We start from the raw sequence: 26,910 nt of genomic DNA on the forward strand, positions 1-26,910 counted from the left end.
CGAATGTTGTGCCCTTGTTTAAGAAGGGCAGCAGGGAAAAGCCTGGGAACTACAGACCGGTGAGCCTAACATCTGTAGTAGGTAAGTTGCTAAAAGGTATTCTGAGAGACAGGATCTACAAGCATTTAGAGAGGCAAGGACTGATTCGGGGCAGTCAGCATGGCTTTGTGCGTGGAAAATCATGTTTCACAAATTTGATTGAGTTTTTCGAGGGGGTGACCAAGAAGGTAGATGAGGGCAGTGCAGTAGACGTTGTCCACATGGACTTTAGCAAAGCCTTTGACAAGGTACCGCATGGTAGGTTGTTGCAGAAGGTTAAAGCTCACGGGATCCAGGGTGAGGTTGCCAATTGGATTCAAAATTGGCTGGACGACAGAAGACAGAGGGTGGTTGTAGAGGGTTGTTTTTCAAACTGGAGGCCTGTGACCAGTGGTGTGCCTCAGGGATCGGTGCTGGGTCCACTGTTATTTGTGATTTATATTAATGATTTGGATGAGAATTTAGGAGGCATGGTTAGTAAGTTTGCAGATGACACCAAGATTGGTGGCACAGTGGATAGTGAAGAAGGTTATCTAGGATTGCAACGGGATCTTGATCAATTAGGCCAGTGGGCCGACGAATGGCAGATGGAGTTTAATTTAGATAAATGTGAGGTGATGCATTTTTGCAGATCGAATCAGGCCAGGACCTACTCAGTTAATGGTATGGCGTTGGGGAGAGTTATAGAACAAAGAGATCTAGGAGTACAGGTTCATAGCTCCTTGAAGGTGGAGTCGCAGGTGGACAGGGTGGTGAAGAAGGCATTCGGCATGCTTGGTTTCATTGGTCAGAACATTGAATACAGGAGTTGGGACGTCTTGTTGAAGTTGTACAAGACATTGGTACGGCCACACTTGGAATACTGTGTGCAGTTCTGGTCACCCTATTATAGAAAGGATATTATTAAACTAGAAAGAGTGCAGAAAAGATTTACTAGGATGTTACCGGGGCTTGATGGTTTGAGTTATAAGGAGAGGCTGGATAGACTGGGACTTTTTTCCCTGGAGCGTAGGAGGCTTAGGGGTGATCTTATGGAGGTCTATAAAATAATGAGGGGCATAGATAAGGTAGATAGTCAACATCTTTTCCCAAAGGTAGGGGAGTCTAAAACTAGAGGGCATAGGTTTAAGGTGAGAGGGGAGAGATTCAGAAGGGCCCAGAGGGGCAATTTCTTCACTCAGAGGGTAGTGAGTGTCTGGAATGTGCTGCCAGAGGTAGTAGTAGAGGCGGATACAATTGTGTCTTTTAAAAAGCATTTAGATAGTTACATGGGTAAGATGGGTATAGAGGGTTATGGGCCAAGTGCGGGCAACTGGGACTAGCTTAATGGTAAAAACTGGGCGGCATGGACTGGTTGGGCCGAAGGGCCTTTTTCCATGCTGCAAACTTCTATGATTCTATGATTCTATGATATTCAATGCATTAACGTACAGGGAAGAAAACATCATATTGTTCTCTCATTTGGCAGCCAATGATCCATAGAAATTAACAGTAAAATTTTAGCTTTTCATGCATTTCTGGGAAATGGAAATTTAACAAATAAGATGATAATACTTAAATACAGTGTTCGGTGGAATGGTATATAATTATAAATAATTGGAAATAACGATATTACAATTCACTCTGTCACAGAACCAATGAAGTTTGTGTAAATTTCTAATGCTTGTGAGGAATGCAAACATGATACCAAGGATTTCTAGATATTGATTGACTGCAGCCTTCCAATATTTTTACACAGTAACTTGCATGGGAGTTATAATCTCTCAAAACTTAGCTACTACTTGAGGAGTGCTGTACCTCTTGCAACAAGAAAGTCCTCATGGGGTGGTTTTGCCTCTAGGAATCAGGGTAGATATTGGCTAGAATTTTACCAACATATGTGTGATTCTCCAGTGGAATCAATTGTGGATAACAGCCCCAGGTCAGCAAAAGGCTGAATCATGGATGTAGGAGCTTTTTCAAAGCCTGAGTATTGAGCCAGCCTTTACGTGGGGTTCCTCCCTCATTGTTATGGCTTAGCTTCATTAACAGAGCCAACACACAACCTGGTTAAGATGGCTTTAATATCCCAAGCTTGGTTTTGTGCACACGAGAGAGGGATCTGGATACTTGGCAAAATCGATCTGCTAAACACTGATAAAAACACATTGATTTTCCAAAAATCAATAGCCCACCCCCGTTGACTTGATCCAATCCATGAAACTGTCATTTCCAAACTATCCAGTAAAATTGTGATCAGCACATGATTTAATCCCATCTTGTCACCTGTTGTTTGCCAGGATCCGGTGTCCATTTTAACATTGTTTTTCTGACATTCCCATCCTGATAGCGCAGTTAGTTCCTGTCCATTCATTGTCCATCCAGGGGCAGGATACCAGAACTGGCTTCCTCTTTACTCCATGGATTGTTTTGGGGGATATTGGGGCAACTGATAAAAGCTGTTTACTAAATCCACTATGTAAGCTGCTGACCACACAATATTGTGTGTCTCAAAAACATGGGCACGTTCGCTAGCCTAAATCCCATCATGCATTGTGGCCACTGCTTGTAGCTAGAATTTACATGATTATCACTGCTATGTCCTAAAATACAGGTTTAATTGTTAATAATGATTACTGGGTATACTTTCTATGATTAATCTCAATCCTTAATAAACTAACTTATGTAGAACTACTCTAGTGGCATCCTAGCTATTCAGTTTTAAGAGGTGTCATCTCTGGACTCCCCCTTCAATGGAGAGAGTTGCCCTGGGGGAGGGGGGTACTCAACATTGACTCTAGATCCCATTAAGTCTCACAGCATCAGGGCAAACATTTGCATGGAAATCTCATGTTGATTACCACTTATCACACCTTCAGCTGATGAGTCAGCACGTTTCCATGTTGAACACCAATTGGAAGAAACACTAAGGCCGGCAGGACACTGAAAGTACTCTGAAGTGGGGGCGGGCTTCAATATCCATCACCAAAAGTAGTTTGGTAGCACAACTAATGTTGAGTTGTCAGAGTCCTGAAAGACATAGCTCTTCGACTGAGTCTGCGGCTGGTGGTTTGGAAACCAACAAGAAAGGGAAAACCTTTGGTCACCTAATCCTCTGTTATCTACCTGTTCAAATGCATCTATCTGTGACAGTATTGGTAGGAGTGACCACTGGGCAGTCCCTGTGGAGATGAGGCCCCCCTGTGCATTAGGGATACCACTATTGTGTTGTGCGGCACTACCACCATGCTAAATGGGATAGATTTTGAATAGATCGAGCAACTCAACCCTGGGCATCCAGGAGGCGTTCTGAGCCATCAGCAACAGCAGAATTGTATTCAATCATAATCTGTAACTTCACGGCCCAGCATATCTCCCAATGAAACATTACCACCAAGCCGAGGGATCAAACCTGGTTCAATGAAGACTGCAAGGAGGCAATACAGGTCCAGCAGCAGGCATACCTAAAGTGAGCTGTCAAACTGAAGCTACAACACAGGACTACTTGTCTGATAAACAGCAGAAGGAGCACAAGATAGACAGAGCTAAGCGATCTCACAACTAAAAGATCAGATCAAAGCTCTGCAGTCCTCACACATCCAGTCATAAACCATTGTGGACAATTAAATAGTTAACAGGAGGAGGAGGCTCCACAAATATCCCCAACCTCAATGACGAAGCCCAGCATGTGAAATGAAAATCGCTTATTGTCACAAGTAGACTTCAAATGAAGTTACTGTGAAAAGCCCCTAGTCGCCACATTCCGGCGCCTGTTCGGGGAGGCTGTTACGGGAATCGAACCGTGCTGCTGGCCTGCCTTGGTCTGCTTTCAAAGCCAGCGATTTAAGCCTGTGCTAAACAGCCCCTGTCAGTGCAAAAGGCAAAGCTGAAGCATTTGTAACACTCTTCAGCTAAAACAGCCGGGTGGATAATCTATCTCAGCCTCCTGTGGTCCTTGCTTCAATTCAATCCACGTGATGTCAAGAAACGGCTGAAGGCACTGGCTACTACATAGGCTATGGGGACCAGACAACATTCCAGCAATAGTACTGAAGACTTGTGCTCTAGAACTAGCTGTGCCCATAGCCAAGGTGCTCCAGTATAGCTACAACACTGGCATGTATGTGGCGACAACTTGGAAAATTGCCCGGGTGTGTGCAATCCACGAAAAACAGGTGAAATCCAAGCCAATCACAGTTCCACCAGTCTACTCTCCATCATCAGCAAAGTAATGGAAGGGATTGTCGACAGTGCTATCAAGCAGCACTTACTCAGCAATAAACTGCTCACTGATGCTGAGTTTGGGTTCCACCGGGAGCACTCACCTCCTGCCTCATTACAGCCGTTATCCAAACATGGACAAAAGAGTTGAATTTGAGAGATGACGTGAAAGTGAATTGCCTTGACACCAAGGCACCATTTGATCAAATGTGGCACGAAGGAGCCCGAGCAAATCTCAAGTCAAAGGGAATCAGGGGGAAAACCCTCAACTCATTGGAGTTATACCAAGCACAAAGGCTATGGGTGTTGGAGATTAATCATTTCAGCCCCGGGACATCATGGCAGGGGTTCCTTAGGGTTGTGTCCTCGGTGCAACTACCTTCAGCTGCTTCATCAATGATCTTCCCTCCATCATATGGTAAGAAGTGGGGAGGTTTGTGGAGGATTGCACAATGTTCAGCACTATTCGCAACTCCTCAGACACGAGAGCAGTCTATGTTTAATGTGCAGCAAGACCTGGGCAATATTGAGGCTTTGACTGAGAATAAAAAGTATAAACTGTGCCATACAAATGCCATACAATGACTATCTCCAACAAAAGGAAATCCAACCATCTCCCTTGATGTTCAATGACATTACCATCACTTAATCCCTGACAATAGTGGTTACAATTGACCAGAAACTGAACTGGTCTGGCATATAAATGCTGTGACTGCAAGAGGAGTTCAGAGGCTGAGAATTCTGCAGTGACTAACTCACTTCCTGACTATCCCCAAAGCCTATCCACCATCTACAGGTCACAAGCCAGGAGTGTGATGGAATACTTTCAATTTGCCTGAATGAGTGCAGCTCTAACAACACTCAAGACACTGGACACCCCATCCACCACCTCCAACATCCACTCCTTCCACACCACCAAAGCACAGAGGCAGCATCTACAAGGTGCACTACAACAACTTACCAAGGCTCCTTCAACAGCACCTCCCAAACCTGCAACCTCTACCATTTAAAAGGACAAAGGCAGCAGATACATGAGAACATCACCACCTTCAAGTTCCCCACCCCCTCCAAGCCACACACCACCCTGACTTGGTAATCCTGACACCATATTGCCATTGCTTCACTGTCGCTGGGTTAAATTCCTAGAACTCTCTCTGTACCAGCGTTCCTGCAACACATGAACTACACCTTCACCTTCTCAAGGGCAATTAGGGATGGACAATAGATGTTGGTCTAGCTAGGGGCTAATGAACGAATGAATAAACTGACTGTATCACTGCTCCTTCATTGCTGCTGCTTCAAAACCCTGGAACTCCCTTCCTAACAGCACAATGAGTGCGCCTGCACCAGATTGTCTGCATCGCTTCAAGAACATGGCTCAACGCCACCTTCTCAATAGCAATTAGGGTTGGTCAAGAATTGCTTGCCTTGCCAGTGATGTCCACATTCACGAATAAAAATTCCAGTGAATAATTGAGGGATTGCTGCATTGCTGCAGGTTCCCATGTTTTAGGATCTGCTGAGATCTCATCTATTTGTTTTGGTGGTAGCAGTAGATGTTAACAATGCCATGTACTATTCAGTGAAGAAAACTACGGTTAGCCTCTCCAACAGTCATCAATACAAGCAAGAAAATTAAAAGATTGACTGGATGACTCATCACATTGCTTTCTGTAAATAGCTGACGTTGAATGACATTTAATTTTGTCCACACAATATATGACTCCATATAAATGCAAATATTATTTTTATTTTAAATTGAGCTCATGGTCAAATAATTTTGAAATACTCTTTCAGACTAATCATGGAACATAGACACGGACAAGCACAGTTAATTGGCCAGTTTATCAAGCTTAGCCTATGTGACGCAAATGCAGCCCATATTTTGTGTAACTACCTTGTTATATTTGCCTGCCCATCTAGCTTCATTAACTATCCATAGCACAGATAAATATTGTGAAGCACAGTCAAATGATTTGTAATTATACCCATTTGATGATGAAAATGAATGCACTTTAAATTTAACTATATCCGTCTCAGTTGCTAGGTTACCTCACATAATATCAATTTATAATGTTGGAATAAATTGCTATTTAAAGGTAAACTTTCCAAATATTTTTGTATCCAAATTCAATTTGACTGGCTTATTCGGAAAGTGCAACAACAAGTTGTCCTTCGAGGCAAAGATGAACTTTTAAAATATTCTTTCACAGGATGAGGGTGTCACTGGCTAAGCTACAGAAGGGCAATTTGGGATGGTCCATCACTTATGGTCCTGATGCGTATGTAGCTGACTGCTAAGGCCAATCTGTGCTTAGGAGGTTTTGCTGCAAGTTACACAGGTTGAGCTTTGGGTGAGTTGCTGGGCTCAGGACTCCCTCTGCTTGCATTTTCTCTATGCTTCTTTCTCCCTGCTTGTTTTTGATTTCATTGTGCCAAGTGCAGCAATCCTGGATGAGCTTTTTCCAGGTCTCGGAGTCAATATCAAAATCTCTAAGTGAAACCTTCAGCCTGTCGTGGTATCGCTCCCATTGACAAAAGTACGAAGTCTTACAACACCAGGTTAAAGTCCAACAGGTTTGTTTCGATGTCACTAGCTTTCGGAGCGCTGCTACTTCCTCAGGTGAAGGAACCTGAGGAAGGAGCAGCGCTCCGAAAGCTAGTGACATCGAAACAAACCTGTTGGACTTTAACCTGGTGTTGTAAGACTTCGTACTGTGCTCACCCCAGTCCAACGCCGGCATCTCCACATCATTGACAAAAGTGATAGCTGTTGTGAATACCTAGCTCATAATTCATACCTTTCAGAATGAAACATTTAGGTTTAGGGATTAAAGTATTACTTATAGGAAATTGGGTCTTCTGGTTAGCCAATTTTGAAAGAAAAAGCAAAAGTGGAAGGAACCCCATGACATTTATACTATAAGAAATAACTGGCATGCTCAGGAGAATTAAAGTAGACTCTGTAGATCTGTGGCTCATGTTTTGGTTGGTCCCAGAAAAACTGAATGAACCTTCAAGATTTCATAAAATAAAGGAACTCTTGCAGGAAGTGAAAACGTAGAACTGAGTCTATAGCCCATAAGTCTTTATAAGCTATAGTGTTGTCAGTAGTGCTTGCTTTGTTTAATTGCTTTTATTACAATAAACAATGAACAATATATCTATAAGATTGTAATGGAGCTAGTATGTATGAAGAGAGGGTAATTATATCCATGTGCAGTATATTTTTAAAATTTGGGTTGCAGAATCACAGGGTTGCGTTGAAGGTAAAATAATTCTTTGCATTTTTGTTTGAAACATCCGAAAACATGTCATTTGCGATATGATGGCTGGAATTCTCTGGTTGTTCCCACCGCTGGAATTCTCTGGCCCCGTCGGCAATGCAACCCCTGTCGCAGATTTCCCAGCAGCATGGGGTGGCTTCAATGGGAATTCCCATTGACAATGGTGGGACCAGAGAATTCCACCACCAACAAACAGCACGGCGCCACCCATTGCCAACAAACACATGGCCGGGCGGCCGGAGAACCTTGCCCAGTGATTCAGAGTGGATACTTGGTTGTAAGTTTTTTTTTGGTTTATTCTATCTGTGTGTTTTCTGAAAAAAAAAAGCAGGCAATTCAGTTCGGTTTTGGGATGCAGCTGCAAGATTACTCAGGCTTACAGCTGGTGGAAGAAATCTACAGTGGTCCACACTGAGCCTTGTGGCAGAAAGAAATCACCTGAAATAGCCAGCTTGGAAAAAGCTGTATAGAACCTGCGGGAGGAAACTGGGAAAGAGCAGCCTTTGTGTACAAAACTGGGACAAAGATCTGAAGATTCCACAGTCATGAGACCTTTGAAGGAAATTGCAGGATCGTTTGCCAAAAAGCTAGTGGAAGGAACCCCATGAAATATATACCACAATAAATAACTGGAATGCTTAGGAGAGTTAAAGTAAATTCAGTAGGGTTGTGACACTTGTTTCAGTTGGTCCCAGAAAAACTGAATGAACCTTCAAGATTTCATTTCGAAACAAACCTGTTGGACTTTAACCTGGTGTTGTAAGACTTCTTACTGTGCTCACAAAATAAAGGAAGTGGAAAAGTAGAACTGAGTTTATAACCCATAAGTCCTTATAAGTTATAGTGCTGTCAGTGGTGCTTGCTTTGTTTAATTTCTCCTTTTATACACAATAGAATTTATGGAAAGAAAATGTAAAATCTTGTGACATAGTTCTGTTGGCTAATTGCTGACTACTTGGATGTCTTCTTTGAATATTAATGGTTCCAAATAGAATCAGAACAGAACGCATCGTGGCTTCAACTTCTCCGAACAAGATTGACTTTGGTAAGTGAGTATCAGCTATCTTGGCTACATGATGGCTTCCTCAATACGATGTGGATATTTGGAATGCCTGCTTGGGTGAGCAGCTCAGTGTCTGGTATTCTGTCCTGCCAACTGATCTACAGAAGTTTCTGGAGACACCTTAAAGGAAAGTGGCTGTGCTTTTTGGCGGGACACTGGTGCACTGTCCATGTCTCACATGCAGGAAGGGGTTGGGCAGGAAAGTTGCTCCATAGACTTTCAGCTTGGCAGGCAAACATACTCCTCTTCATTCCCTGAGTGATGTTCCAAGTCTGCCGGAGGCTACATTTGCTTTGGCATTTCTTTCCATGTGTCACATCATCAATCCAGGCAGTTCAAGAGAGAATGTGCTGCTGAGATAAGTGAATTAATTCACTGCTGTCAGGTTCTGGTCATGGAATACCTTGAGCTCAAGATAGAGCTTTACTGGAGCAGGCTGGTACATTGTTTTTGCTGTGTTGATCGTAAGGCCAATGTTGTTACATGCATAGAAGAACAAGCCTGTGCCACATGGCATATTCAACCCTGAGCTGAAAGCTCATGCACAATCAATAGCAAAGAGAATATTGGGAAGTACGTCCCTGGAGAGCTTCATCTTTTTCTGGAGTAGAATCATAAAGTCACCGAATTTACCGTGCAGAAGGAGGCCATTGGGCCCATCGAGTCTGCACCGGCCCTTGGAAAGAGCATCCTACCCAAGTCCACACCTCCACCCTATCCCCGTAACCCAGTAACCCCACCCCACCTTTTTGGACACTAAGGGTAATTTAGCATGGCCAATCCACCTAACCTGCACATCTTTGGACTGTGGAAGGAAACCGGAGCACCTGGAGGAAACCTACGCAGACACAAGGAGAACGTGCAGACTCCACACAGACAATCTCCCAAGCCGGGAAACGAACCTGGGACCCTGGAGCTGTGAAGCAACTGTGCTACCGTGCTTCCCCTAACCACTGTGCCCCTACCGTGCTGAGTAGTCTCAGTTTGAGTCGCTTTCCACCTATGCAACTTATGAAATCAATCCTAGGATCATTATCAGAGAAGGCATCAGAGCACGTATTATGAAGGATGTGATAACGAGGCACTTGGAAAATAATGATATGATTGGGCACAGTTAACACGGATTTCCAAAAGGGAAATCATATTTGGAGCATGTTACCCATTGCATAGATAAAGGAAAACCAGTGGATGTGGTGTATTTGGATTTTCAGAAGTCTTTTGATAAGGTCCTACACAGGAGGTTAACAACCAAAATGAGTGCACATGGGATTGGCTGCATGTACCAGTATGGATTGGGAATGGGTCAACATACAGAAAACAGGGAATAGGAAAGAATGGGTCATTCTCGGGATGGCAGGCTGTTACTAGTGGGGTACTGCAAGGATTAGTGCTGGCACCACAGCTGTCCACAATCGGTATCAATGATTTGGATATGGGGACCAAATGTAACATGTCAAAATTTGCTGATGACTCAAAACTAGGTGGGAATATAAGTTGATGGAGGATAGAAGGGGGCTTCAAAGAGATTTGGACAAGGTAAGTGAAAGGGCAAGAATGTGGCAGATAGTATATGACGTGAATAAGTGTACTGTTATCCACTTTGGTAGACAGTGAGAGATTCGGATGTGCTGAAGTCGAAACGGAGCTGGGTGTCCTTTTTCATGTGCCACTGAACACTCACATGCAGATGTGCCAGCCTAGGATACTAAATGGTCTGTTGGTTTTCATCACAAGGGGATTTGCATCCAGGAGTGAAAATATGTTGCTGCAATTGTATAGAGCCTTGGCGAGACTGCACCTGGAGTATTGTGTACAGTTTTGGCCTCCTTATCTAAGGAAGGATATATTTGTCACAGAGGGGGCACAATGGAGGTTCACCAGACTAATTCCTGGGATGGATGGATAGTCTTAAGAGGAGAGATTGAGGAACTTGGGCCTGTATTCCCTAGAATTCTGAAACGTCTAAAATTCATACAGGGCGTGACAGGATAAATTGAGAAAGGATACTTCCGCTGACTGGTGAGCCAACAACCAGGGGAAATAGTCTCAGAACAAGGGGCAGACTCTTTAAGACTGTGACAGGAGGAATTTCCTCACTCACAGGGTGATGAACTTTTGGAATTCTCTATCCCAGAGCCATTTAACATGTTGAAGACAAAAATTGTAAATTTTGGGATTCTAATGACATCAACAGATATAGGAACATATGATTTAGGAGGAGGGCAATTCAGCCCTTCGAGCAAGCTCCACCATTCAATCAGATCATGCTGATCTCTTCCTGGTCTCAAATCCATCTTCCCATCTTTTCCCCATATCCCTTTAACCCATTTTTAAAATCAGAAATATATCTATCACTTTTTTGAAAACATTTAATGACTCCGATTCCACCGCACTATGGGGCAACAAGTTCAACAAATTCACCACCTTCTGCGAGAAGTAATTCCTCCTTATCTCAGTTCTAAACCTACCGCTTCTCAACCTATATCCGTGACCTCTCATTCTGGAATGCCCCAGAAGGTCAACATTTGGTCAACATTTAGTTTATCAATCCAATTTAGTATTTTATATACCGCGATCAGATGCCCTGTTATCCCTCTAAACTCCAGCGAGTATGAGCCCAAACTGTTTGATCTTTCCTCATACGTCAACCCTTTCATTCCGGTGAACCTCCTCTGAACTGCCTCCAATGCACGACATCCGTCCTCAAATAAGGAGACCAAATCTGGACACAATACTCCAGATGTGGTGTCACCAACAGCCAATACAATTGCAACAATACTTCTCTTCTTTTATACTCCAGTCCTTTTGCAATAGATGCTAAAATTCCATTTGCCTTTTTAATTACAGCTGTACCTGCATACCGACTTTCTGCGATTCATGAACAAAGACACCCAGATCCCCCTGCTCTGATGCACCTTGAATCTGCTTTCCATTTAGATAATAACTTGCCTTTCTATTTTTTCGGCCAAAATGTATAGCCTTACGCTTATCTACATTAAACTCCATCTGCCAGATTTTGGCCTCATCTCCAAGCTTATCTATATCCACCTCTAAAATCTTTATCTCTCCGCTTCGCTGCCTGCTTTCCCACCTATTTTAGTATCATCCGCAAATTTTGCTATGTTGCAGTCTGGATTGGATTGGATTTGTTTATTGTCACGTGTACCGAGGTACAGTGAAAATTATTTTTCTATCAGCAGTTCAAACAGATCATTAAGTACACAAAAAGAAAATAAAAAGAAAATACATAATAGGGCAACATAAGGTACACAATGTAAATACATACACAGTGTCATCGGGTGAAGCATACAGGGGTGTAGTTACAATATTAGTCTGAGAATTAAATTTTAAAAGATTAGTACGATTATAAGATATGTAAAAAGAGGATCTGTTCGGGAGAGATGGCAGAGAGTCGCCACACTCCGGTGCCACCTTGTGAGTCTGTCCCTGCTTGAAGATCATTTCTCCAGATTGTAAACAGCTGTGAAATCTCCCTCGATTCTACCCTTGTCAATTTGATTAATCCAGTCAATATGTATGTCAAAATCACCCATAGAAACGTAGAAACAGAGAAACAAACATAGAAAATAGGAGCAGGAGGAGACCATTCAGCCCTTCGAGCCAGCTGCGCCATTTATTATGATCACGGCTGATTATCCAACTCAAGAGCCTAATCCCACTTTCCCCCCATATCCTTTGATCCCCTTCACCTTAAGTGCTCTATCTAATTACTTTCAGTTTGTGAAGTTCAATTTTTAAAGTGATTCACAGCAACTCTCTTTACAATTAAATCAGAAGGTTAATTTATTCACACATTCAAACCTGAGGTGGGTATGGGGGAGGGGCTATGATCATGGCTTCACACATACAAACAAACAAACACACAAATCAACAGTAGCGGGGATAGAAAATAGAAGTTTACCACCATGAAAAGATCAACAAAAATGATTATCAGTCCACGTGATTTCCAGAGTCCAGAAAGTCAAAGTGCAGAGGGGATGGTTCCTGTTCGGAGAAGCTTGTTCCTGGCTGAAGGCAACAACACAGAAATTCTTAATGTGGATAGTGATGCAATGAGATAAGGGGCGTCATTCTCTGACCCCCCAGCTGGCCGCCGTGAATCCCGCCCCAGCCGGTTGCCGAAGTCTCCGGTACCGGATATTCGGCGGGGGCGGGAATCGGGCCGTGCCGGTTGGCGGGCCCCCACGCTCGATTCTCCGGCCCGGATGGGCCGAAGTCCCGCCGGCGTAAATTAAAGTACCTATTTACCGGCGGTACAAGGTGGCGTGGGCAGGCTCCGGGGTCCTGGGGGGGGCGCGGGGCGATCTGGCCCCGGGGGGTGCCCCCACGGTGGCCTGGCCCGCGATCGGGGCCCACCGATTCGCGGGCGGGCCTGTGCCGTGGGGGCACTCTATCCCTTCCGCCTCCGCAACGGTCTCCACCATGGCAGAGGCGGAAGAGACTCTCCCCACTGCGCATGCGCGGGAAACTGTCAGCGGCCACTGACGCTCCCGCGCATGCGCCGCCCAGACATGTCATTTCTGCGCCAGCTGGCGGGGCAACAAAGGCCGTTTCCGCCAGCTGACGGGGCGGAAATCCCTCCGCCGCCGGCCTAGCCCCTCAATGTTGGGGCTCAGCCCCCAAAGATGCGGAGCATTCCGCAGCTTTGGGGCGGCGCGATGCCCGTCTGATTGGCGCCGTTTTGGACCCCAGTCGGCGGACATCGTGCCGTTTGGGGAGAATTTCGCCCAAGATTCTTGTACATGGACTTGGTCTCTTTGGCAAACAATGATCAAAGATTCACAGTTAAACAGGCTTTGAGGGGCATAAAGAACAAAGAAAAGTACAGCACAGGAACAGGCCCCTCAGCCCTCCAAGCCTGTGCCGACCATGCTGCCCGTCTAAACTAAAATCTTCTGCACTTCCGGGGTCTGTATCCCTCTATTCCCATCCTATTCATGTATTTGTCAAGATGCCACTTAAATGTCACTTTCGTCCCTGCTTCCACCACCTCCTCCGGCAGCGAGTTCCAGGCACCCACTACCCTCTGTGTAAAAAACTTGCCTCGTACATCTCTTCTAAACCTTGTCCCGCGCACCTTAAACCTATGCGCCCTAGTAATTGACCTCTCTACCCTGGGAAAACGTCTCTGACTATCCACTCTGTCTATGCCCCTCATAATTTTGCAGACCTCGATCGGGTCGCTCCTCAACCTCCGTCGTTCCAGTGAGAACAAACCGAGTTTATTCAACCTCTCCTCATAGCTAATGCCCTCCATACCAGGCAACATCCTGGTAAATCTCTTCTGCACCCTCTCTAAAGCCTCCACATCCTTCTGGTAGTGTGGCGACCAGAATTGAACACTATACTCCAACTGTGGCCTAACTAAGGTTCTATACAACTGCAACATGACTTGCCAATTCTTATACTCAATGCCTCAGCCAATGAAGGCAAGCATGCCGTATGCCTTCTTGACTACCTTCTCCACCTGTGTTGCCCCTTTCAGTGACCTGTGGACCTGTACTCCTAGATCTCTTTGACTGTCAATACTCTTGAGGGTTTTGCCATTCACTGTATATTCCCTATCTGCATTAGACTTCCAAAATGCATTACCTCACATTTGTCTGGATTAAACTCCATCTGCCATCTCCCTGCCCAAGTCTCCAAACGATCTAAATCCTGCTGTATCCTCTGACAGTTCTCATCGCTATCGACAATTCCACCAAACTTTGTGTCGTCCGCAAACTTACTAATCAGATCAGTTACATTTTCCTCCAAATCATTTATATGTACTACGAACAGCAAAGGTCCCAAAACTGATCCCTGTGGAACACCATTAGTCACAGCCCTCCAATCAGAAAATCACCCTTTATTGCTATTCTCTGCCTTCTATGACCTAGCCAGTTCTGTATCCATCTTGCCAGCTCACCTCTGATCCCGTGTAACTTCACCTTTTGTACCTGTCTGGCATGAGGGACCTTGTCAAAGGCCTTTCTGAAATCCATATAGACAACATCCACTGCCCTCACTGCATCAATCATCTTTGTGACCTCCTCGAAAAACTCTTATCAAGTTAGTAAGTTGCAAGTTGATTTGTCAACCTGGACGCCTGCTGTTAATCTTGGAAATAAATTAGCAGACTGAGTTAAGATTCTTGAGGCTGAAGAAATTTGGATCGTGTAGCCAATTACTGTGGATTCTGGAATCTGAAACCAAAGAGAAAATGCTGGAAAATCTCAGCAGGTCTGACAGCATCTGTAGGGAGAGAAAAGAGCTAACGTTTTGAGTCCAGATGACTTTTGACAAAGGATCATCTGGACCCGAATCATTTGCTCTTTCCTCTCCCTACAGATGCTGCCAGACCTGCTGAAATTTTCCAGCATTTTCTCTTTGGGAACTTGTATCATGTACCCGTTAATGAGGCAATTGCAGGCTGATGAACAGTTTCTATGCCTCTGGTCAAATCCATCGTCTGCCTTTTGAGATGAATGGGGGCGGCTCTTAGTGAGTCTGCGTGGATAACAGGTTTCAACGGCTCTCTCTTTGTTATGGTTTAGGTTGGAGAGTCCAGCTATATGCTGCTCCCCTGATTTTGTTAATCGTAATGTCTTCGCAAAGAGAGATGTCAGTTTCCACATTGGTGACAATTGCTTTTGTCACTGTTTGGAAATTGCCAGACTTTGTGGCCAATCTCGTGAGCCCTCTGACCTGTACCAACCACCCTTTGGTTCAACAGAGTCTAATTTAAGTAAGGTTTGATTTCAAATAGTTTATGATCCCTTTTATGGCTGAGTTTCATGCCAGTTGGCTTTGACATCCCAGGAACTGACTGGCAGAGCTTTGAGGCCCCAAGGTTCACTTGCATAGAGCAATTGAACAGCGAGGCACCAAATGGATACCTTGGTTCATCCTTAATGCTGGCCAATATCAGGTGGCAGTTTGGTGGGAGAGGTCCCAATTATGAAAAAAAAACATATTAACCTTGCAGAGCCTAGAAAAGCATTCCTGCTCGTTCAGATAAAACAAAATAATTTTATATATTTAGCCTCTTCCTCTCTATTATCTATGGAATTGCTCGCAAACAGTTCCAACCTTAAATGGCAATCGGTATGCATGGACCTTGATTGGCACTTTGAAAACGGTCGAACATCCAACGCTGCTCTCCTTTAGGGAATGGACACGTGGAGCTGCAAGGTAAATATGACAACTATAATAATAACAATCACTTATTGTCACAAGGAGACTTCAATGAAGTTACTGTGAAAAGCCCCTAGTCGCCACTTTCGGGGAGGCCGGTACAGGAATTGAACCCGCGCTGCTGGACTTGTTCTGCATTACAAGCTAGCTGTTTAGCCCACTGTGCTAAAGCAGCTCCTGATGCTCACCAGTGCTGCCTGCACTGCTCTCTAGCTTCCAGACTTTTCTCAAACAGTATGTAATGGAATCTACGAGGGAGCAAGCTGCCCTCGATCTGGTCCTGTGTCATGAAACAGGGATAATTTATGATCTCATAGTTTGGGATCCTCTCGGAAGGAGCAACCATAGTATGGTTGAATTTAAAATACAGAAGGAGTGTGAGAAAGTAAAATCCAATACCAGTGTCTTGTGCTTAAACAAGGGAGACTACAATGAGATGAGGGAGGTGTTGGTGAGGGTAGATTGGGAACAAAGACTTAGTGGTGGGACAACTGAGGAACAGTGGAGAACTTGCAAAGAAATTTTCCACAGTGCTCAAAAAGGTATATACCAATAAAAAGGAAGGACTGTAGGAAAAAAGATAATCAGCCATGGATATCAAAGGAAATAAAGGAGGATATCAAATTGAAAGAAAAAACATCGAAAGTTGCAAAGATTAGTGGGAAACTAGAGAATTGGGAAATCTATAAAGGCCAACAGAAAGCCACAAAAAATCTATAAAGTAAAGTAAGATAGATGATGAGAGTAAACAGGCTCAGAGTATAAAAACAGATAGCAAAAGTTCCTACAAATATATAAAATGAAAAGGAGTAGCTAAGGTAAACATTGGTTCTTCAGAGGATGAGAAGGGGGATTAAATAATGGGAAATGAGGAAATGGCTGGGGCATTGAACAGGTATTTTGTGTCGGTCTTCACAGTGGAAGACACAAATAGCCTGCTAAAAATTGTTGGCAAGGAGGCTATGACAGGCGAGGACCTAGAAACGATCATTGTTACTGTGGAGGTATCGTTGGGCAAGCTAATGGGGCTAAAGGTAGACAAGTCTCCTGGCCCAGATAGAATGCATCCCAGGATACTTAAAGAGGTGCTGGGGGAAATAGCAAATGCACTCGTAATTTACCAGATCGGAAAACAGCAAATGTGACGCCACTATTTTAAAAAGTAGGTAGACTAAAGGCAGGTAATTATAGGCCAGTTAGCTTAACTTCTGTAGTGGAGAAAATGCTTGAATCTATCATCAGAGAGAAATCGAGACATCTGGATAGAAATTGTCCCATTGGGCAGATGCAGCATGGGTTCATAAAATAATTTATTGGAATTCTTTGAGGACGGAAGCGCGGTGGATAACGGGGAACCGGTGGAAGTATCTGGATTTCTAGAAGGCATTCGACAAGGTGCCGCACGAAAGGCTGCTGCATAATATAAAGGCGCGTGGCAGAACGGGTAATGTATTGGCATGGATAGAGGATTGGTTAACCGACTGAAAGCAAAGAGTGGGAATAAATGGGTGTTTTTCTGGTTGGTGATCAGTAGCTAGTGGTGTGTCTCAGGGATCAGTGTTAGGACCGCAATTTTTTACAATTTACATAGATGAGCTGGAGTTGGGGACTAAGTGTAATGTGTCAAAGTTTGCAGAAGATACTAAGAGAAATGGTAGAGCTAAGTGTGCAGAGGACACTGAAAGTCTGCAGAGGGATATAGATAGTTTAAGTGAGTGCGCAAAGGTTTGGCAGATGGAGTTCAATGTTGATAAACGTTAGATCAACCATTTTGGTAGGAATAACAGCAAAATGGACTATTATTTCAATGGTAAAGAATTGCAGCATGTCGCTGTGAATCACAATGCAGCATGTAATTAAGAAGGCAAAGTAAACTGGGACGATACCCATTGGAATTTAGAAGAATGGGGGATCTTATAGACACATATAAAATTATGAAATGAATAGATAGAATAGAAGCAGGGAGGTTGTTTCCACTGGCGGGTGAAACTAGAATTAGTGGGCATAGCCTCAAAATGAGGGGGAGCAGATTTAGGACTGAGTTGAGGAAGAACGTCTTCACCCAAAAGGTTGTGAATCTGTGGAATTTCCTGCCCAGTGAACCAGTTGAGGCTATCTTGTTAAATGTTTTTCAGGCAAAGGTAGATGGGGTTTTGAACAGTAAGTGGAGCTGAGTCCACAAAAAGATCAGCCACGATCTTATTGAATGGCGGAGCAGGCTCGAGGAGCCAGGTGACCTACTCCTACTCCTAGTTCTAATTTTCTTATGTACTTAAGTCCCTTTCCTGGGAATGGGAGTGGTCGGGGCGGGGGGGGTGGGGTGGGGGGGAGGAGGAGGCGGGGGGGGGAGGGGATGCTGTGGAAGGTTTTCCTTTAGGCAGGGGTCCCTGTGTGGGGTCCCTGATTACCGTGGTCCCTGGAGGTTTACCCTATTGCAGGGATCCCAGGGGGTGCCCCCGATTATAGGGGTCCCAGCGGGAGAGGCGGTTTGAGTCACCCCAATACTTGGTGGTAGGTGGGGCACCCAGGCAATCCAGGGGTGCAGGGGTTGCTTTCGCTGGGGGGAGGTCAGGGCCAATTTGTCGTGGGTGGGAGGGGAGGTCGCGACCGATTTGCTGTGCAGGGGGATGACCGGCCGTGAGACATCGCTATTGTTTCACCTGCTCAAGGTGGTCGTCCGATAGCGGGATTTCCTGGGAATCCCTCATATGCTACGCCATGCATAAATTTTCATGCCGTGGAACACGGAATTTCATCCCGCTTTATGATTGCAAAGGGTCGTTAAACTGGTGCAATTCACCAGGAGTACTCCCAAATGGAGAATTCCACCCCATTACTTTTTTTTAGCATTAAACCTGGAGGAACAGAGTCACAGGACTTTAATTAGTTTTAATAATAAGAACAAAAAATGTAAACATTAAAAGTTGAATTATTATACAATACTCCTTTACTCCTCCCCCCCCCCCTTAGCTTAACAAATTCACAAAGATTTAAAGAATAACATGGAGGAAAATTACATCTTAAGCTACAATGATTTGATTAACACAAAGTCCCTTTTAAGCACATGAGATAACAGTGGGCAAATACTCTCTCCTCTCTGAAACCCAAGTGAATGTTTGTGTATATGTCCTCAGAATCCCCCCAAATGATTTTCATCTGAAAGTTTCCAAACTCCAATCCGAAGAATATCCTTTAAAATCTTCTCTCATAAATAAGTTTTCCCTTAGTGGTTTGCATTCCAAAATCTGGACTAGGTTTTACAAATGACCCTTTTAAACAATGCTTCCGCTTCACTTTTAGCAGCGAATCCAGTCCAGGATTATGCACCAATCTTTTGGAATTTCTTTACCTTGACAGGGGCAGCACGGTAGCATTATTGATAGCACAATTGCTTCACAGCTCCAGGGTCCCAGGTTCGATTCCGGCTTGGGTCACTGTCTGTGCGGAGTCTGCACATCCTCCCCGTGTGTGCATGGGTTTCCTCCGGGTGCTCCGGTTTCCTCCCACAGTCCAAAGATGTGCAGGTTAGGTGGATTGGCCATGATAAATTGCCCTTAGTGTCCAAAATTGCCCTTAGTGTTGGGTGGGGTTACTGGGTTATGGGGATTGGGTGGAGGTGTTGACCTTGGGTAGGGTGCTCTTTCCAAGAGCCGGTGCAGACTCGATGGGCCGAATGGCCTCCTTCTGCACTGTAAATTCTATGAAACTCTATGCTGTGCAAACTGCTCACAATTGCTTCAACTCTCAATTCCCAGACTATGGTAAGATGGCGTCAGAGGTTTCATCCATCTCTTTTTTTAAATTTAGAGTACCCAATTCATTTTTTCCAAATTAAGGGGCAATTTATCGTGGCCAATCCACCTACCCTGCACATCTTTGACTTGTGGGGGCAAAACCCACGCAAACACGTGGAGAATGTGCCAACTCCACACGGACAGTGACCCACAGCCGGGATCGAACCTGGGACCTCGGCGCCGTGAGGCTGCAATGCTAACCGCTGTGCCACCTTGCTGCCCCATCCATCTCTAAAGTCTGCTGTCTCACTTTAATTCTCGTTCTTGTAATTGTCTCTTTAACTCAGAACACTTTGTTTACTCTTCCATGAATTCTTCTGAAGAATAACTTTGTCTCTGTTCACTTAACTCCAAAATTATTGTACACTTCCCTTCATTTCTCCAGTTTCCTTAGCTAGCTGGACCTTGATTTCCAGCATCTGTTTTCTTAATCATTACTCCGTAGTCTGATATTTCTTCTAGCACAGCTGAGAGAGATATTCCCTCTTTAGCCTTCTGCAGCCAACTTCTTCTTGCAGAGCTGTGAGAGCTGCCTTCTCTCTCACTGCCTATCTTCAACTGCTATCAAATTAGCCAGACTAAAACTTAAAAGCTTCTTTACCTTGCAAGACCCTGTTGCTGAATGACACCCTCATGCTTATGCCTTTTGTTTATTCTTCACTCCGTAGCCCTCTCTATGAACAATAAAAGCATAGTTGGAATTTCACCAACCCTCACACATACAAACACCGTCGTCCAGCATGAATTTAACTGTAGGTTTGACCCTTCCAGGCACAGAAACATGACATTAAACCCACTTAAAACGACAACTTGTTTCTCATGTTTATCAATAGAAACATAAATCCTAGAAAACTACTTTTATTTTCGTAACAGCGTGTTCAAGCTGCTTATCTTTTTTTGGAATTTTTATAGCTTTGCGATCACCAGCCAAGTTCAAATTGTCCTCGCGTAGTGTGAAGCTTCGTGCATGGTCCAAAATTTAACTAGAGTGAATCTGTTTCTAAATGGTCTTCTGTATGCAGACAAATTTACATACTACTATTCAGCACTGTCAAATCCCACAAGGATGTTTCACAATCTGTAAAGTGATTCATTTTCATCTCTATTTTCTCCCTTTCCTCTAATATATCGTAGCTGCTTTGTTTTAATAATTATGGGCACTTAAACCAAAGATTAGCAATATTCAATCGCTACTTACTGATTAAATGTATAGTACTTTTTTACCCACTGCAGGCTCCTTTAATAAAGGACTCGAACACTAATAATCTGCATTTACATACCATCTTTAATACAGTAAAATGACACTTCACTGTTCATCTAAGCCTGTTAATTAAAAGAAAATACATTTACAATACAGGGCTCAGTAAGACAGGGGCTGGAATTCTCCAGTTGTCAGGATTCACTTTTCCCGCCGGCAGCGTACCCCTGCCCGTGGGTTTCCCAGCGCCGTGGGGTGGCTACAATGGGAAATCCCATTGACAAGCGGCGGGAAGATAGAATCCTTCTGCCAGTGAACGGCACATGGTTGAGAAACACACGGCTGCCGGACCAGAGAATCCCGCCCCCTGGTTTAACCTTTAATGACTTTATCACTGATACCTATGCACTCAATGAATACACTGATCCATAATTCCACCACTGGGTGGTAATAGTTCACATAAACTGGGTCAGTTGGGAACTGCGAGGTGGGTTCTGCAACTTGTCAGTTGCTCAATCCACAGGATAGCTGCCCAACTCCGTGTGATCATAAATGATAGCGAAGGGGCTAATGGGATGAAGTAATTCATTCCAAAATCCTTAGTCATGTGTGAATTGCACAATACTCCCTCTGTATAAAACATGCCTATTAGTACTTTAGCCTTGTTAAATTAAAAGAATCTAGCCCGTTTGCCACTCAATCAATTTTAACAGTCAATATCAAGAGATGAACTATTTTGAACTATTTCTGGAAGACCATTACTCAGCGGAGCTAACCCTCTTACGCTGCAAAATCTGTGAAATTCCTCACTCCACTCTAGTGAATACCCTAATAGTGCTAATGGTGTGGTGGATGCCCCCAGAGATATGCAAACAATTTATCCAGGATTTCTGAAGGGACTTAGGTATGTCCACTGGGTTGAGTGCATGTACTGTTCCATCCACAATATGGTACCAGGCGGTCAGAATACATTTGAGCTTATCTTCTGTCGATGACGGTCTATGTTTCTAGCTGCCTACAATTATTTGAGATGTGTGTTTAACACATGTTCAAACATTCTTTTAACCTTTATACTCAAAATGTTCACTGGGCATAAAACACTGGCTTGACCTCCATGTCCAATTCAGGGCACCACAGTTTGTGAAGGATGCAAAGGCATTAGTGTGGTAGTCTGTGTAGAGGTATTACGGTACCTGGTAATGCTGGAACACCATTGGTAGATATTTTATGTTTCCTATTGGTCAAGCTGCATGGTAGCTCCGCCCTGCAAGGCGGGGTATAAGAGCACATGCCGCCCCAGCAGCCTTCTTTCTGTGCCTGAGCTGCTGGGGGAAACATCTAGCTTATTAAAGCCTTCAGTTGGACGACAGCCTCGCTTTAGTGGTCATTGATCGTGCATCAATTAGAAAAGGTTAACAAAGGATATATAAGTTATTCAAAATCACGTGAGGTTTTGTTATGCACCAGTGAATACACTGTGCTGGTAAAATGAAAATGAAATGAAATGAAAATCATTTATTGTCACAAGTAGGCTTCAAATGAAGTTACTGTGAAAAGCCCCTAGTCGCCACATTCCGGCGTATGTTCGGGGAGGCTGGTACGGGAATTGAACCCATGCTGCTGGCCTGCAATGGTCTGTTTTAAAAACCAGCTACTTAGCCCTGTGCTAAACCAGCCCCTAAAATGTCATGTGATCTGTACCACCATCGGCAAATAATGTTTTGCACAGGCTTTAGTTCTCCATCTGTAGTGTTGAGTGTGTGGTGTTGCTGTGAGACATTAAGAATCTGTTCACTCTTCTTGCCAATGCATCTTGGCCCTTCGATGCCTTGTTGGAATGTTTCAGTGATTGAACAAATTTTCGACCAATGGATGATATGGAGCTGAATATAAAAAAAAATAATTTTAGTGTAGCCAATTATTTTTTTCCAATTAATGGGCAATTTATCATGTCCAATCCACCTACCCTGCACATCTTTGGCTTGTGGGGGCGAAACCCACTCAAACACAGGGAGAATGTGCAAACTCCACACGGACAGTGACCCAGAGCTGGGATTGAACCTGGGACCTCGGCGCCGTGAGGCTGCAGGGTTAACCCACTGCACCACTGTGCTGCCCTGATATGGAGCTGAATTGATGTGGTGTATACCGTTTCTCTTCAGATCGTCTTTGAACTCCTTCGATGTGAACTGAGTGCCATTGTCATTCATCACCTGCTCTAGTATTCCAAATCTTTTGAATATTCATCTCGCTTCTCAATGGTTTGTTCTGTCGTCGTGGATTTCATGATCACAACTTCCAGCCATTTAGAGTGGGCATCCATATTCACTGGGAACTTGTGACCCTGCACTGGACCAGTGAAGTTGATGTGTATTCTCTGTCACGGCTGTGTCAGCCATTCCCACAGATGTAATGGTTGCAGTGGTGGAGTGTTTCATAGTTTTACACAGGATCGGCATTGTCCTACTTTCTCTTTGTCTTGAGCATCAAATCTTGGCCACCAAAATTAACTGTGTGCCAGTTCCTTCATCCTCACCACACCAGGATGTCCCAGATGCAGTTGGTCAAGGACTTTATTTTGTAAGCGCGGAGAAATAATCACTCGGATCACTCCATTCTGCCCTGTCAACTCAAGTCTTCATGTAATGTAGTGCTTGAGTTCTGACTTTTTCTGATGAACATCTGATAACCTTCCTTTTCAGACCATGTCTATCACCTTCCCCATCACTGGATTTGTTCTTGTGCATCTCTGAACTTGAGATGAAGTCACAGTTTCTTGCTTGACTTGTAACAGCAATCTTGTCAAAGTGCAGAGGACTGTCAGAGGGTACAGCAGGATTTAGATTGTTTGGACACTTGGGCGGAGAGATGGCAGATGGAGTTTAATCCACACAAATGTGAGGTAATGCATTTTGGAAGGTCTAATACAGGTAGGGAATATACAGTGAGTGGTAGAACCCTCAGGAGTATTGACAGTCAGAGAGATCTAGGTGTACAGGTCCACAGGTCATTGAAAGGGGCAACACAGGTGGAGAAGGTAGTCAAGAAGGCATACGGCATGCTTCCCTTCATTGGCCGGGGCATTGAGTATAAAAATTAGCAAGTCACGATGCAGCTGTATAGAACCTTTGTTAGGCCACACTTGGAGTATTGTGTTCAATTCTGGTCGCCACACGATTTCCCAGGATGTTGCATTTGCTATGATGAGAGGTTGAATAAACTCGGTTTGTTCTCACTGGAATGACGGAGGTTGATAGGCGACCTGATAGAGGTCTACAGAATTATGAGGGGCATAGACAGAGCGGTTAGTCAGAGACTTTTTCCCAGGGTAGAGGGGTCAATTACTAGGGGGCATAGGTTTAAGGTGCGAGAAGCAAGGTTTAGAGGAGATGTATGAGACAAGTTTTTTTACACAGAGGGTAGTGGGTGCCTGGAACTCGCTGCCGGAGGAGGTGGTGGAAGCAGGGACGATAGTGACGTTTAAGGGGCATCTTGAGAAATACATGAATAGGATTGAAATAAAGGGATACGGACCCCGGAATTGTAGGAGATTTTAGTTTAGACGGGCAGCATCATCGGCACAGGCTTGGAGGGCCAAAGGGCCTGTTCCTGTGCTGTACTTTTCTTTGTTCTTTGTTCTTTGTATCAGAATTTGCAAGTTGTTCTGACTTGCGATATTGGATATCGTATGTGTGTGCCAATACTGTCAAAGACCATCTTTGTAACCTACAAGCTGCTAAAGAAGGAACACCTTTATGTGGCCCAAATATTGTTGTCAAGGGTCAATGATCTGTCAAAAGAATAAAATGACAGCCATAAAGGCAGTGGTGGAACCTTCTTACCCTGAAAATGATGCTCAACGTCTCATTTTCTAGCTGCGTGTAATTCATTTCTGCACTTGTTAGAGTTCATGAAGCAAATGCTATTAGTTGTTCCTCTCCTGAAAGCACTAGGTGAGAGGCAATGGCACCAACCCCATAGGGTAATGCACCACAAGCAAGTTGGGAGTTCAGCTTGGGATGTAGTGAACCAACAGCTCTGAATTCTGGAAGGAATCTTTTACCCTGTTGTAAGCACTTGTGCATTCTTCTGACTAGTCCCATACCTGTTTGGCACAAATGAAAGTGTGGAAATGCTTCAGTCATTTTGCTAAATACCGCATGAATTTAGCATAATAATTGATTAGACCTAAAAACAATCTAAGTTGTGTCACATTTTGAGGACGTCGTGCTTCTAAGATTGCTGTCATCTTTCTCGGCTCCTTGTGCAAGCTGTAGTCATGATGTAACTTATGGATTGTCTTGAAAAAGTCAGACTTTCCCTTTTTAGCTTGGCGATTATGGTTTTGTAGACATTTCAGAATAGTTTCCAAATTCTTCAAGTATTCTTGTTCACTTGAACGGTGATAAGAACGTCATCGAAATAACATTGCATCTCATTTAGCCCACTCAGAATTTGATCCATGTACCTCTGAAAAAGAGCAGGAGCAGATGTTATCCCAAAAGGATGTCTTATGTAATGAAACAGACTTTGTGCATCACAATAGTAAGTAGTGACTGTGATTTTTCAGCCAGATTCATTTGTGATAGATCAATTTTCCAGAATTTCTGTCCTCCAAAAAGTCTGGCAAACAAGTCTTCAATAAGCAGTAGTGATTAATGATCTGTGTACAATACTGGGTTAATAGTTATTTTTAAATCTCCACATATTCCCACTGAACCGTTGTATTTCAGTACAGGAACTAGTGGTGTTGCCCAATCATTTGTAGCAACTGGTTTGAAGACTCCTGTTTGGATTAGCCTTTCTAGTTCTTCTTTGATTTTTGACCTGATGTCGTATGGCATGTTTCTTGCTTTGAGATGTTTTGGTGTACTGTTTGGCTTGATCTTTGTTTGCACTTAAATCCAGTCATTGGGCCTAGTGAATCTTCAAACACCATCTCATACTTCTCCAGAAGTTGTTGTAGATCATTCTTTGAATCTGCTGGTTGATTTATTGCTCCATAGTTGAGTTAAACCTTCACCAGCACGCGCAGGAACATTTCCATGGACAACATAAAGAGGCAACTCTGCTCTTTGTCCATTTACTTCTACATTTACCATAATGTATCCTCATACTGGTATAAACTCTTCTGTGCATGGTCTTGGGATCATATTTCATGGTTTTAAAGGCAGAATCTTCAACTTTTAATTATAAATTGTCTCAGATATTCAATGATACAGCTGCATTCAATGATACAAAATCATTTTGATTTTGTGACCATCAGGGTTTGGAAATGCCCAGGAATGTTATTGATTACCCCACATTGACAAGATGCCCAGCTTTAGCTCCTGAAGTTGTTCAGGTACGTAGTCTTTTGAGTGCTCTTGAACTAATTTATAGACACGACTAGTCTGCTCAGATATGTTGGGGAAATTTTCTGAGCCAATATGTCTTGGCAATATGGCCCTTTTTGCCACAGTTCTTACACTTATTTTCTCTATTCCAGCAATCCCCCGTTGAGTGTCCAAGCTGGGTTGTGACATGGTTGTGCCCTTGCAGCCTTGTCCTGATGGTCTCCATTTTGTGAATCTGCTCCAGCTCCTAACTGTGAAGCTTCTTTCATTGGTAGCTTCATAAATGTGGCAACTGCCACAGCAGCTTTGAGAGTTAAATCGCATAGAGTAAACAGCCTCCTTTGAATACCTTTACTGCAGAGTCCACAAACCAGCCTATTACGAAGAGTATCACCAAGTGGTGTACCAAACTCGTAGTATTTTTCTAACTTTCTTAAAGCTGCTACAAATTGTAAAATGCTTTCATCTTCTTCCTGACTATGGCGATGGAAACAAAGCCTTTCTGCAACTAACAACGGTTGAGGCAAGAAATGCCCTTCTAAAATCTTCATTAGCTCGATATAAGACTTTTTTCCCAGGATTGCTGGATGAACGGTAACACAATGGTCAGCACTGTTGCTTCACAGTGCCAGGGACCTGGGTTTGATTCCCAGCTTGGGTCACTGGCTGTGCGGAATCTGCATGTTCTCCCCGTGTCTGCAGGGGTTTCCTCCTGGTGCTCCGGTTTTCTCCCACAAGTCCCGAAAGGCATGCTTGATATTGGACATTCTGAATTCTCCCTCAGTGAACCCGAACA

The 26,910-nt window shown here is 43.9% G+C and overlaps 1 long non-coding RNA gene across 1 annotated transcript in view; it reads left to right on the top strand.

The window, feature by feature from the left end:
- The first annotated feature begins 8,477 nt into the window (after positions 1 to 8,477).
- The window catches only part of LOC140385774 (uncharacterized), an 89,742-nt gene continuing 71,309 nt past the window's right edge, over positions 8,478 to 26,910 (top strand). The window contains exon 1 of the long non-coding RNA XR_011933470.1: positions 8,478 to 8,571. This is a non-coding gene — a long non-coding RNA (uncharacterized lncRNA). The remainder of the gene's footprint in view (positions 8,572 to 26,910) is intronic.

This window comes from Scyliorhinus torazame, chromosome 11, assembly GCF_047496885.1.
Source record: "Scyliorhinus torazame isolate Kashiwa2021f chromosome 11, sScyTor2.1, whole genome shotgun sequence".
Taxonomy (NCBI): Eukaryota; Metazoa; Chordata; class Chondrichthyes; order Carcharhiniformes; family Scyliorhinidae; genus Scyliorhinus; species Scyliorhinus torazame.